The 14513-nt window shown below is 38.4% G+C and overlaps 1 protein-coding gene across 1 annotated transcript in view; it reads left to right on the top strand.

Moving 5' to 3' along the window:
- Positions 1–3444: 3444 nt before the first annotated feature.
- Positions 3445–14513, top strand: part of bgnb (biglycan b) — a 155204-nt gene continuing 144135 nt past the window's right edge. Inside the window, exon 1 of the mRNA XM_051933887.1 lies at positions 3445–3654. The gene's annotated coding sequence lies outside the window, so the exon portion shown is untranslated. The remainder of the gene's footprint in view (positions 3655–14513) is intronic.

The raw sequence follows: 14513 nt of genomic DNA on the forward strand, positions 1-14513 counted from the left end.
TTGCAACTGGGGATTTCTTTGCCAAAAGACCTCAGCATGTTCAGATTAGCAGCATCATACCCTCCATGTTGATCCTCAATACAGACTTTCCACAGGACAGTGTGTTGAACCCTCTTCTGTACTCCTGTTCACCTATGACTGCGTGGCAGACACAGCTTCAACTACATCATTAAATTTTCTGATGAAACCACCATCATAAGCCTGATCACCGACAAACATGACATAGCTTACAGAAAATAGATCTACATACTGACTCAGTGATACCAGGACAACAATCTCACCCTTAATGTCAGCAAAATCAAGAAGCTGGTCATTTGCTTCAGAAAGGGCAAGGCAAATAATATTTCCTCGAGCACGAGTGACCATCGTAAAGAACATGGTCTATCAAAAGTCCTATTAGTGCATACACTCACACTTAGACCATCAAGGAGTCACTTTATACTTGCCACTTAATCTGACACACCTCCTGGGATGTGGGGGAATATTGAAGTAGCCACATGCAAGATCTAACATGCACATTAACATGCAAACCCCACACACAGACAACAGCCAGGCTAGAATATGAACCGAGGATTCTGGATCTGTGATGCATCAACTCCAACTGCTATTCCACTGTGCTGTCCATCCTCCTGTTTATAGGCTTATTAAAATCTTGATGACGGTCAGGTCTTCACAAATATGTAGCATCACACAAACCTCTAAACAAGAGTTATACAGATTGTAGGCACATTGCCAAGGGTTTTTGAAATGCTCTAAATTTTCATTACATGAAGCAGTAGGTTACTAAAAACAGCAATTTAAATTGAACAAAGAATTATTATGGAAAAGGTTTTAAAACGATATCCCTATTTGATTATCAGTTATTATATACTGTATGATTTATGCAAAGACATAATCTGTTACATTCTGAACAAGATTCCCAGGGTTATTTGCTTGCTGGTTACTGTAATGATTATGGGGTGAATTTTCACAGATGATTTTGAAATGAACATGCCACTAAAATTCTTTGCCTGTGTTTGAAGATTCTTTTGATTGCAATACATGATGTGACCCAGACCTTCTTTAGCTTTATCATTTCATTTTGGGATTGCTCTTGAGAAACAGCCAGAGGCTGGGAATTAGGGGTAATCAAGCCATCACAGAAAAATTATCATTAATCATGGAATTAAAGGAACCTATCCAGGAAGCCTAGAATAGGTCCATTTTCAACCCTGTATAGTCCAAGTTGTGCCTGTTGGGGATAATCTTGGTAGCATTGACCAGTAAAGCAGGAACAAAACCTAGACAAGGTGATAGTCTATCCCTGGATCCACACACCACTCCTGACATTTGGCCAGTTTATAGTCAGCAATTGACCTTACAAACAGGTCTTTGGGCAGGTGGAGGAGATAAGCTGGTGTGCTTGCAGAAAAAAATATATGAATGTGCAGAGCCCACTGTGTCTGGGCTAAGGCCGAAAGCCTGGAGCTGTGAGATAGTAATCCTAACCACAGTAGCAGCGCACAACTGGAGAGAGCAATGCTAACCACTGTACCAGTGTGCAACTGCTTATTAAAGCAAAGCCTATGAACACATTTTATATTTGCAGGTTAGAATTCTGTCATTTCAATTCCCATTCATGCATTTTTTGTGACTGCCTAATTTTGTGTAGGCTGCATAGACCCCATCTTGGCAAAGCATAGTATAAGGCAGCAATCAGCATAGTCTACAACACTTAGAGCAGACCAGCCAGGATGTGGAAGGCATGCTAGCCTGCATTTGGACATGTCACCAGAGCACTAACCAACATTTTTCCCAAAATTACACATTATTTCATTTAAAAAATGCTTGCGCTTGTGCTCATATTAGACTATTACTTAAATAAAAATCAAAGGTGTCTAGTAAAGAAACTACTGTAAAGGAACTGGAGGTGCAAAAGAGGATACGTTGGATAGAGGTCAGTAGCGATGGAGGCCCATAAAGTGTCTTTTCTATTATTTAGCGATTGCAGTTGTCCCCCAGACATGGATAGCTGAAATACACTTTTAAAAATAATGATGCTGTAATGACAATTTTGTAGGTTTTCTGCAGTTTCTCATAGAACTTTTGCTTGCCAAGGAACCGTTTCATTTTGTGAAGTGTCCTCTGCATGTGAAATTAGTTCTTTGGGCTTGAGAAAGGCTCCTAATATGTGGACGAAACAGAAATGCAGCAGAACACTGGTAGATGGAGAAAACTGAACTTTTCCTATTGTATGCAGCAAGAGTCCTTTTAAAGTTAGGAACCCATTGGTATTTCACAAATCTGTTATTATCTATTCATGGTTATTTATGGAAGCTTTAATGGGTGTGTTCTGAATAAACAAAAGTTCTTTCTGGAACCTTCGTGTGGATGGTTCTTTAGTCAACCAAAAATGGTTCGCCTATGGAATTGCTCTGAAAAACCAGTTTGTCACCTTTGTCACCTTTACTTTTAAGAGTATACAATGCTCCTTCTTCAAGGGGGTTGGTGGTAAATTTTCCATGTCCACTTCTAAACAGCTTATTGCATCACTGACAAACAGTAAAAGCCAATTATTTAAAGCTTTCACGTTTTGACATCATATACATAGATTTGAAGTATTATGGGTAATCTGCACAAGTGCTGTTTAAACTTAAATTAAAAGATGAAAAAGTGCAACAATTGTAGAACAGGAGCTGCCTGCATCTATTAATCAGTTACTCCAATGTAACAAAACTTCATAGATGCCATTGTTTAGTTATAATAAAACAGATAGATAGATAGATAGATAGATAGATAGATAGATAGATAGATAGATAGATAGATAGATAGATAGATAGATAGATAGATAGATAGATAGATAGATAGATAGATAGATAGATAGATCCTTATTTATTCCCAGGGGGAAATTTGACTTTTTACAGAAGCTCTTTAAATAAATAAATACATACATATATAAATGACGAACGCACAGAAATTGGCTACTAATAGAACGTTGGTTACTGTCTTATTTGTACTTGAAAAATCCTAACCAATATTTAACTAGCGATAAGCGACTAGAGGTGTTATTAGAAGCTCTTAGATATTAGTCTTATCGAAATATTAGATAGATAGATCTTTATTATCATTGTCACTTTTACAAAGGAACAACGAAATTGATAAGCTGTTATAAATATATGCTGTCTACGGCCATCATGTATCAGGCAAAAATTTTCAAAGAACACCGCGAAAGCCGACAATTGTAGCGGGTCAAACCCCCAGTCGGCAGCCGTGTTCTCTTCCCACACCCTTTCAGGGTGAACAACCCCCCTTCCGCGGCTCGCTGTCTCTTTCTCTCTGTTTCTGTGTGTGTGTGTTTGTGTGTCTTTCATGCAGCTGAGTTTTGTTTCAAGGAGGACCTGCCGGAAAAATAGACTTGAGAGAGAGAGAGAGAGAGAGAGAGAGAGAGAGAGAGAGAGAGAGAGAGAGAGAGGTGGGGGCCGGTTGAAGCCTTAGGGTAAGTGTGATTTAATTCTGTTTCCGTGGTTGTAAAAGCAGTTGAGCGCTCCCAAAATCTGCTGGCAGACTCATAGTTAGGACACAAGTGGAGCGGGGAAAGTAAATGCAAGGGTGGAAATAAAGGCTGAAGAAAAAAAAAAACACAAAGGTTGTTGGAACATCTCATCTCCTGGAAAGGTAAGTGCTGTCTCCATCAATTGTGCATTGAGTTTTTGAAAGAAAGAAAGAAAGAAAGAAAGAAAGAAAGAAAGAAAGAAAGAAAGAAAGAAATCGACCTTGACTCTCCTCATAAATTATAGTGAAAAACTAATCCTCAAGGCTGGGCTTAAAAATATCTGCGAGTGCGCAGCGGTCCGCTACTGAGCCCTAACTGATGAACGGCACGCGCTGTCTCCGCTATATGGTTATATAAAATCAAAGGGCAGAAACCATGACTGTGTGCTTAAGAAAAACCTAAACTTTGCGGTGAAATATTGTGGGGAAGGGGCATGATGTATTCGAAGCGGGCGTCATTCAACAGATGTTTATAAGAAACGGATTTCTGCGCAGCGAGTACCGCGAGCTCACGGTGCGTGCGCAATTCATAGTGCTAAGTCGGGGAAACTGATGCAGAGTTACAGTACTCACCAGAAAAATATGAATACTTTTTTTCAATATATGTTTTTTTGTTTGTTTGTTTGCTTGTTTGCAATCCAAGCCCTCCATACTCATCCATCAGTTTGTTCTCTGCCTTATTTGTATTTCAAACAGCCTCGAATATTAGTATTCAATCAATCAATCAATGAATCAATAAATACATAGAGTGGGAACGTGCAGGAATGCCCAGATTTCCCGGGATGCGTTCTTGTACTTATTGGAGATTTGACGGCTCTGTTACCCAAGGCGACTTATAAGTTAAAATAAATTGCAGGTGTTTTTTGATATGAATGAAAAGGAGACCACCTGTTAGTTACTTATTGCCGAATAACACAAACATAGCTTTAGTAGGGTCTTATTACAATGCAGTGACTGACCAAAAGATGGACCCCAATTGCTCACATTTTAAGTTACCTTATAATTTTATATTCTAAGAATGTTTGTTGTGTGATTTACCAAGGGTCACAAATTCAGCCAGAACCCAATACTGAACAGGAATTCTTGTGGTTTAAACTCCAGTGCCATATGTGCAGTGCATATTTCTGATTTTTTAGATTTTGCATCTCCATCAACAGGCATAATAACATTTGCCCAAGAAACACAGTTAAAGAAATACATAACAATATATTTTAAAAACAGCATAGTTTAGGAATAAATATTTTTCAAGATAACATCATGATGATTTGCATTTTTTCTCATTCATTTGCCTTAATGTAATACATGATGCCATCTCAATAGCACTGGTCACAAGGCAGAAACCAGAGTTGGACACAATGGCAATACATGGCAAGGCATACATTTTTAAACACCAACACTTGCTCACACAAGCAGCTTTGAGTCACCAAGCAACCTAAACTGAATGTCCTTGGGATGTGGAAGGAAACTGGACCACCCTGAGGAAAACTTTCACATTCTTCACATTAGGAATTGAATCTGGGGCTGCCCCTATGATAATGATATTTACAACTATTATGATGAGTTTTTAACTGTATAAGGAAACTTTGATAAACACTCCAAATTTTAGGTGTTTATCTGAGATAACATACTTTAAAGTGGATAGCTGTAGATTACTGAAATTACCTGCCAAACTGTGTTATCTCCAGTTGAAAATGTAAATGTCTTTGTTGTAGACAGGACTTCCAATGTTCACTGTTTACAAATATGTCAAGGATTTTCACCACAATACCAAGTTATTCCAGAAATTTCCCCTCTGGCAGTTGTGTTTATGGAATAGGAGTTGTCTTTATAAGTGGATACTTTTATAAGTCTCCCATCTACCATCTTTTAATGAAAACCAAAGGGAAGAGATTCTGATTTTACAAATACAGTAATGAAGAATTAGATTGCCTCCTTCTCCAGCCTGGGAAACGATATTTTGAGTTTCCTGTCTGCCAGATCAGTTGGTTTTTACAGCTTCCTTTACAGCTAGCTGTTCAAAGACAACAAGGGACTGTCAGGCGGAGAGTGATCTTGTGGCCCTCAATCCTCCTAAACACTATCTTGCAAGTCACAGCACTGCTTTCAGCATTTAGTGATCGTATATTATTTACAAGATCTCCCTGTTTCATATTTATATTAAAGTTAATTATAGTGTTGATTTTTGTCTGTTAAAATGGAAAATTTAAGAAATTTCAAAATTGTAGTGAAGTTGAAGAGATAATGTGGACCATTCAAGGGAAAAGGCTACAGAGTTGGAGGCAAAACATTCTCATGAAACTCATTTATATTCCAAGGATGTGTGGCTATTTGTAAAATCTTTAGATGAAACATACAACCAACAAATGTTGATTTATCATTTAGTTGTCACCAGTAATGCCTTCAGGATAACGAAGATATAAAGAGAACTGCTAGGGATTCGTCAGCTTCCTAATTGTCCCAGGCACGTTAATTAGCTTCAGGATGGAGAGAAAATATTGGTATAAAATAATGTGTCCACCTGCAGAGCATGGAATTTATTCTTTATTAGTAATTAACAAGTTTCCTGCCCACACTTTCTTCAATCCTAATAACGCTAATGGGGTGTAGAAAAAAGCCCCTCCAAGTTAGAAAATTAGAATATTTTACATGAAGTGTGTATGAACAGTGGTGAATTATGGTCTTTGTTAAAGGTGACATGAACAAACTCTATCTATCTATCTATCTATCTATCTATCTATCTATCTATCTATCTATCTATCTATCTATCTATCTATCTATCTATCTATCTATCTATCTATCTATCTATCTATCTATCTATCCAGACTGTCTGTAGGTATATTATAAATATAGATTCATATCTCTTAATTTCTCCATTTTATACCAACCTGCCCGATGAGGGTTGATGTACTAGTCTTAATTTGCTAAGCAAACTTACTTGATACCAAAATTATGTCATTGATCCAAGCTCCAAATGTATATGCTGTCACCACATGATGTAAATCATTTTTGCTTTGTGCTGTATGTTGGTTTTGTTCATCGCCCTTAAACTGAGTTAAGGTTTTGTTACTTTCTTTATCTAATTGTTTGTAGGAAACAACTTGCATGAAGGAATTTTATCTCCGCCCTTGCGGTGTCTTTAGAATAAGTAGTAATAGTCATCTATGTTGAGTGTCTGTTTTTCTTTAATGTGTTGTTAGAAAGAGTTAGTTTTGTTGGAAGATTGACCAAGGATATTTTATACACCTCACAAAGCTACTGTTTTTTCAAGCTGATCCCTTGGATGGTGGAGGATGGTGCCAGCACTAAGAGATCAACAGCAGAAGGAGTTGCTATCTAACATTTCTTTTTTATATAAGAGCCTTATTTTCCTCTGACCAAATCTGTCCTAATAATTATAATTATAAAGAATTGCTACTTCAACACACATCAAAGATGAGTGTTTTTATTTATTGATTCTTTTAGCCTCTTTTGGAAAATCAATTATTGTCTTTCAATGCAGAATCGAATGAAGTGGGATATCAATGAAAATACTTAAAATTCCATATTTGTATGATTCTGAGCAACTAGTAGCAAACTCCACATATGGATTTTCTTCACTTTTAAGACAGGGTTTTTTGAGGAGGCTTTTCTGTGTGAATTTGTTGGAAGTGGTCTCACTTTGAAGGTTTGATTGTTTGGTCTGATGTTTTATACTCCTGAATTTAAAATGATGCTGGTGCCCTCAGTTTCTTATACTTGTACAATGCTGCATCCAATGCCAACAGTTGTAATGAAGCATAGTGGTTTTTGACTTTGTCTTTCAATACCAAGCCTGTTCTGGGGTCGATTCGGGTCCCCTCAGAATCACTTAAGGATCAGAGACTAGACTGTGCTTGAACCAGAGACACCAAGTTAAAGCTCCACCTATTGGTACCTGATGTCCCTGCAACAACACAGGAGCCTATCCATAACAAATAGCAGGGCTTCATACATAATCTGCTGCTCCCTACTTGGCTCAGCCTTTTAACAAATGAAGTCATATTTTCATTCCTTTCATCGTTTTGGTGCCCTTGCTGTCAATACAGTCAGCCTCAGCTGCTGTATGTCTGGCATCAACTTTAAATAGTTATTTACAGATTATACAGAGGACTGGTGTTCATTCCAAGAGAACTTTCAGCCTTCCTCTAAGAATGAATAAAACTCTGTCTGGGCTTACAGGAGGGCATAAGGATCCTTGTTCTCCTAAAGTTTTTGAAGTCTCTGTTAGAGTCTCTTGTGAGTCTTGTTTGGTGGTGTTGGCATACCATATTCTATCAGCACACCACTGAGGCTGGATTCCACATGACAAATAGTTTTAGTCAGTGTACCTTCTAAAACAACATCCAACTCCAGCCATGGTCTAAGATCTCCTTTGCTTTGTTCTTTAGCTTTCTTGTGTTGTTGTAGGTGGCCCTTTTTGCTTAATTTAATTATAAGCCAATGGGTCGTGTATGCCATAGCAGAATATTATTAATGCCTCTAGATTGTACAAAAAATTAAAAATACATACAGACTAATAATAATGAACCTATTTCTAAATATTTTACAATATATTGAAAGATCTTATATAGTATACAAGGAGTTGAGTTGTCAACATGTAATAATACGGGGCAAAAGCTCAAATGCATTTTTAAGAGCTTAGAGTGAAGATAGAAAGGAAAACTGTGTAGACTATAATAAATTAATCTTTAATATTTGTATTCCTTCTTATATACCATGTACACTTTCATCCATCTATGCACCCATTCATTTCTCCAACCCAATTTGTACATTATATTTTTTGGGAGATGTGGATCCTGTCATGATATCATTAAGGGATTCATCATTCCAGGACAGGTCAGCAGTCCATTGCAAGGCACGTTTTCATATACATCACATTCACTTATCCTTAGACATCTTAAATTTACCAGTTAGCCAAATGGACACAAGACAGTGGAGTGGTAGCCAAAGCTCATGTACCCACACTTGCACAGAAGGTGCATATATTTTTTTGTAAGAAATGTAATTAAATGCAGGTTCCACCTCCCACCAAAAACTTTCCATAATGTTCCATAGTTTTGCTAAGAAGAAGTGATGGTGTGGACTTTCTGGCAGACACTGAAACAAATTGAGTAGGGAGCATTTCTGAAGCCCCTGGGTGGAGTTTGGATGCTGTTTCAAGTGCTAATGTGGGCTTACTCCAGTGACTGAATCTTCATCCATGCCAGCAGGTTGGTTGGAGTCGTCAAATTTCCCAAGAGAAAATAAATATATGGGTGTGTTTGTGTGCACTCTGCCATGAACTGATGTGCCTTCTTGGGCGGGTTCCTTCTTTGGGAATATTGCTTCCAGTATAGGATCCAGCTTCACCCTGATCTTGATTGGGATACAGCAGGTTCAGTAAATTAATGAATATTCCTCAAACTATAAAATGCACAAAAGTATGCAGTCTAAATTGAAAACAAGACAAGAAAAATACCAGGTCGCCTAGTCTCAGATTTACCCACCATATGTCTTTAATTATCTCTAGAGGTCTGTGAAATGTTTGCCACTATGTTGGGAACAGTACAGAGGATGTGTGAGCAGCACACTAGACATCTTGTTTTGATGAAAAGCTTCTGCAGAAAAAGTAGTGTTTAATGCTGAGTGATTCAAGCAGACACATTTCATTGGTATTCTCAGAATATTGGGGACCTCACAACTTTCTGGTAAAAGACAACATGCATCAATAAAAGGCATAGGCCTTTTATATAGACTCTGTTATTTATTGAGCATGTCCTGTCCTATCTGCAAATAATTAGTGCAATAAAAATATATAAAGCATATAAAATAAATACTTTCATGGATGATTAGAAGGCTAGTCAACAAGCAAAAGGGCAGAAGTGGGATAGAATGCAGAATTACTGCTTTACATCATTAAATAGTTCAATTGTTATTGTGCTTTTTGAACCTTTTTATTCTGATGCAGTGTATCATAAATTAGTTGAATAGTCATTCACTATAATAAAACAAAATGCCAATAGTTTATTACAGTTCATAGTATTAATACAACATATTATAGGAAAACTCATACATTTAAATATGTGGCATCACATGTTTCTGATGGTCAGTTAAATCACTACACATGAATCTAAGCAGAATTCACTCATAGATGATCTTAACATAAAGAACTGGAGCCTGGAGGAACAGTGTTAACCAGTGTGCCACCAACAGACACAAAATTTGATCAGCGATGCTTAACGTGCATGTGTGTTTGTGTGTGTTGCCCAGGATTAGGTTGTTTCTTGCATTCAGTGTTTCCAGATAGACCAGTGGCTTCAAGTAAGTAGAATATTAGTACTGTAGAATCAGGTTCAGTAAATTATTAAATGGATGGATGGAGATTTATACAGTATATGCAGTGGAGAAATGCCTTTCTTTTTATAGCATAAAACATCATGATAGATATGCAAGAATGAAATTTGTAAATGCTGGATTGCTCCAGAAAAGTGTAAATGGTGCTTTTCCATTTTGTATATGTAGTAATTAAAGTGTAAGTGTTTGTCTGTCAGGAAGTGTTTTAAGTGTTTGCAAAAGACACTTAAGAATGAGCACCACAGTGGTGTCAACAAGGCACCTCTGCATGCCATTATGAAAAAGTTGGGGTTCCAAGGGGTTATAGGCTTTGAGAACAAGAGTGGTTCCTCAGGTTATGAAATCTTCAGGGACATCCTGGAAATTCCTTTTGTTCAGTAAATGGCAGAAGACCCAGTGGATGTCAGGAATGCTTGAGTCTCTTCTTGAAGAGAGACAAAAAATGAGAGACCACAGAGGGCTAGCAAGAAGTCACAATACCTGTTGACCAACATGGGCTACTTAGCTGAGGTGGGGCTATGTTCAAATTTAAAAGTGAGACAAGAAAATTCTCAGGGGAACCAAGTGCGTTCTTCTCCATCTTCTAGGGGCTATCACTCTGTCTCAGAGTGAAACAAGTGGAAAAGTTTGCCTCTGTTAAGGAAGTGGGTTGTGTAAGGACTGCCTTACACACCTGACATTTAAAAGAGTATATAGGATTTATGGATATCGGGACACCAGAGACCACACAGAAAAATTCTGGTCTTATGTTGTTGCAACTAAATCTGGCTGACCCTGACCCCAAAAAGATCAGGCTTTATCCAGAAGTGGTGTCAAAGCAGCTTCAAGTCAGGTGAATCATGAGTCTCGAATTGGGAAAGGGTCCCAAAGACTTACAGGCAGGATAAAGAGTGGGTAGGTTCATGACAGAGAGACAACAGGTTAGAGGGGAGTGCTTGATGTACCATCTGAAAGGTGTGAAACTGGGTGAGCCACCCTGATGAGCAGAAAGTTCACATGCTTGTAAGGCCCCTCTAGGGCAGCAGGGTTTTTGCATGTGTTCTGTTCTTTTGCACTTTTTAGCATACAATGTGGGCTTTAATATTAAATATACTATCTGTTCTGTGATGGAAAAAGTATCATTCAATAAGACCTTTGTAACTGGTTCACCCACCTTTTACAGGATTATATGTGCAAAATTAAAATGCTAACTACTTTAGCCAATCACCACTCCTCCTAGGCCAAGCGAGGTTTGAAAACAGCTGGAAATGCATTAGACGACACAAATTAAGAGAAAGTCAGAACACGAAAGGAGTTAATGCTATCCTCCCTCTACCATATCTGTAAATAGATGTGTGATTTGTATGACTTACTGCTTACTGTTTGGAAATCATGTCTTGCTTACTCAGTATTAATGATAGATAGATAGATAGATAGATAGATAGATAGATAGATAGATAGATAGATAGATAGATAGATAGATAGATAGATAGATAGATAGATAGATAGATAGATAGATAGATAGATAGATAGATAGATAGATAGATAGATAGATAGATAGATAGATAGATAGATAGATAGATAGATCCTTATTTTTTCTCTGCTAATGTGTCTGTTTTAACTTCCTAGGGTCAAGATGGGCACAGTGGTGCAATCTGTCTATTATATAATAAAACACTAAGGTCTGTGTGGGTCCAGTCTCTCATAGCAATCTGATTGGTCAGTTTATTTTTGGTGTGATTGATCAGTTTGGCTTTGGTGACACAATTGAAAGAGGAAGTGCAAGACACATAAAAAGGAGAAAAGGCATAGGAGGCACGCTGAGTGCTGCTTTTGAAGACAAGCATTATAAAAGAGAGCAAGACACCTCTAAATGACAGAATCAGAGAAGCAGACTTTATGAGAATGTGCTCGATAAAGGGAGGGCTGGCCAAGAGAGGTTCAGAAACACATGAGGTTACAGAGGAAAGGTACTGGAGGTACAAATAGGGCAAGACATAACACATATTTTTTAATTTTTCTATTACCTATCTTCAAAAGGGAGAATGGCTATTATTTTCTGTTCGTTTGTCTGTCCAGGATTTTTAATCACCTGTAGCTCGCAAACCGTTTCACCTATTGACCTGAAATTTGGTACACATATACTATGTGATGTCTACTACCCGCTTCCGTGGTGATTATTTTTATTACTCTTTTTATTTGTATTTAATTTTATTGTAGAATCAACTCTCTGCAGCGCACAGCAAGGCGGCTGTGCGGCGCATGCATACGTGCATCATTCTCATTCCCTAGCACCTTCATGGTCACTTCCCCTGCCTCTTCATATCTTAAATCATTCCTGAGGCAGATTGAACACTTAAGTGCCATCTTAAGTGAAAAATTAAGAAAAGAAAAAGTACTAAGTAATTGCAACACAAAAACTAACTTTATCAGTTTTAACATGAAAAGATGACGATGAAAGAAGAGAAGAGAAGCAGCGGGCTGCTAGGGTGGAGAAAAGAAGAGCTGCCCAGGACCTGGAAAGTATGAAAGAGTATGAAAACTAAACATTAAGGTCTGTGTGTTTGTGTCCAGTCCTTCAGAGAAATCTGATTGGTTAGTTTGTCTTTGGTGAATTGGCCAATTTGGCTTTAGTGATGTGATAGAACGAGAAAGCATGAGGGTCACTTGAGGAAGAGAAAAGGCATAGGAGGCTGGCTGAGACTGATGCCTTCAAAGACAGGAAATATAAAACTGGACAGGAGATGAAAAAGGCACCTGAAAATAATGACAGAGTCTGAGAAGAAGGCTTTACAGGAACACACTCCAGAGAGGGAGCACCAGTCAAGAGAAGTTGAGATACAAGTGCATACAAGGCCACTGAAGGAATAGCAGATATTTTTATATTATTCTACTACCTGTCTTTGACAGATAGCATGGCTAGTGTTGGAATAAAACATATTAGGTGTCCTAGTGGATCGCTTAAAGTCCAGATTCTGTTCCCTGTGTGTGGCAATGTTTTATAATGTGAATGCCATGACATTACTTGTCACCCAATGTGGGAGTCTCCTGTCTGGCTACATGCTGCATCCAATTAACAAAGTAGCAGCACTCATGAGAAATAAGCTGTGATGCCTAAGGGCGTGTACAGCTGCCCTAACCCCGACACAGACAAGCAGGACACTAATTGTCACACAGCACACAGTTTATTTATATAAAACACAGTCCACACAGCACAGTCCCTTCTCTCAGCCAGTCTTTTCGTCTCCACCCCTCCTGACGAACATCATCCACTTCCTCTCGACTCAGGCCATTGAGTGGTGGCGACTGGCTCCTTTTATAGGGCACCCAGAAGGAGTCCAGGTGCCCAACAAGCTTCTTCTGGCTGCACTTCTGCCACACCCAGGCACCCGATGGTGGTGGCCATGGCCCCAGCAGGGTTGAGCTTCCATGTTCGTAACCTGTAGTTCCACTGGAAGCCAAAGGGGCTGCCTTCTGTCGGTCCGGGGTAGAAACTGTCTTGAAAAAACATGGTCAGGGTGTCCTGGTTAGTATAAGGGCCTCGGCCATTCCCCACAAAGCAAACAAAATGTTGACATGACAACATTGTCAAACAAACAAAAAAACCTAAATATTAAAAGCTAAAAGTTAAAAATGCACACAAATAGTAGTAAAAAATAGTATCTCTATTCTTATAAATGGCATTACACCTTCTGATCAATGTCAGCCCCAGTATCTTTTATGGAGCTTTTTGGTGTTGCTGGGTGGGTGGTGGGTCAGGTCATCCTATCTTTTAAATAAACAAATAATTGAAACAAATAATTGGGTAGATTAGAAAACAGTACACATGCTGATATATACAGTACCATAAGAGATATTGTAACCTTGTTTCAAAATGAAGGCTGATAATTCTTTTGATTTCCTGTAGGACAGTCAACAGCAGGAATGTTAAAACACTTAAAAAGGAGATGGTGCCGATTTCGATTTAGATTTGGAAGACTGGACTGATACATTGAGGAGCAGATGTGTATTTAATTTACAAGTCCCAATATTAGGTAGTTATATGGATGCTGCCTGGAAGTGTCAGCACTCTTCTGTTTCATTACAGCACAGCACAAGGAGCCCGTCAAAACAAAGTTTTGCTGAAACAAAGCTCATACTGTAGTAAATGAGTCCAGAGTGATGGTTATATGTTTAACTCTTTCGGCGGCATAGACATCAAACACTCACTGGTGCTTTAATCTGATCCATCTCAGTTTAGGCTTTTGAAGAGATATAATCTGGTGATTACATTTCTTTAGCAGAACACCTTATTTGTAGTGACTTCCCCCACCTCAATCAAAGCAAGTAAGAGGACAGCAGGAAATGGTGCCTAGTGGGCAAGTGAAAGTACAATAAGGCATATGACTTGGCCGATAAAGCTTTCTTAAAGGGGAATAAATGGTAATGTGTTAAGGCTTGGAAAGCACTAGTTGAAATTAATAAATTAACTGTGTTATTCTCTTGCAAGTTACTTTACAGGGTGTGGTTAAGGTATTTTTGTGCTTGACAAAAGGGACACATTTGCAAAAAAATCCTCTATTTTGCTGCGGTGGGTTGGCACCCTGCCAACCTGGATTGGTTCCTGCCTTGTGCCCTGTGTTGGCTGGGATTGGCTCCAGCAGACCCTCGTG

This window comes from Erpetoichthys calabaricus, chromosome 11 (genome assembly GCF_900747795.2).
Source record: "Erpetoichthys calabaricus chromosome 11, fErpCal1.3, whole genome shotgun sequence".
Classification (NCBI taxonomy): Eukaryota; Metazoa; Chordata; class Cladistia; order Polypteriformes; family Polypteridae; genus Erpetoichthys; species Erpetoichthys calabaricus.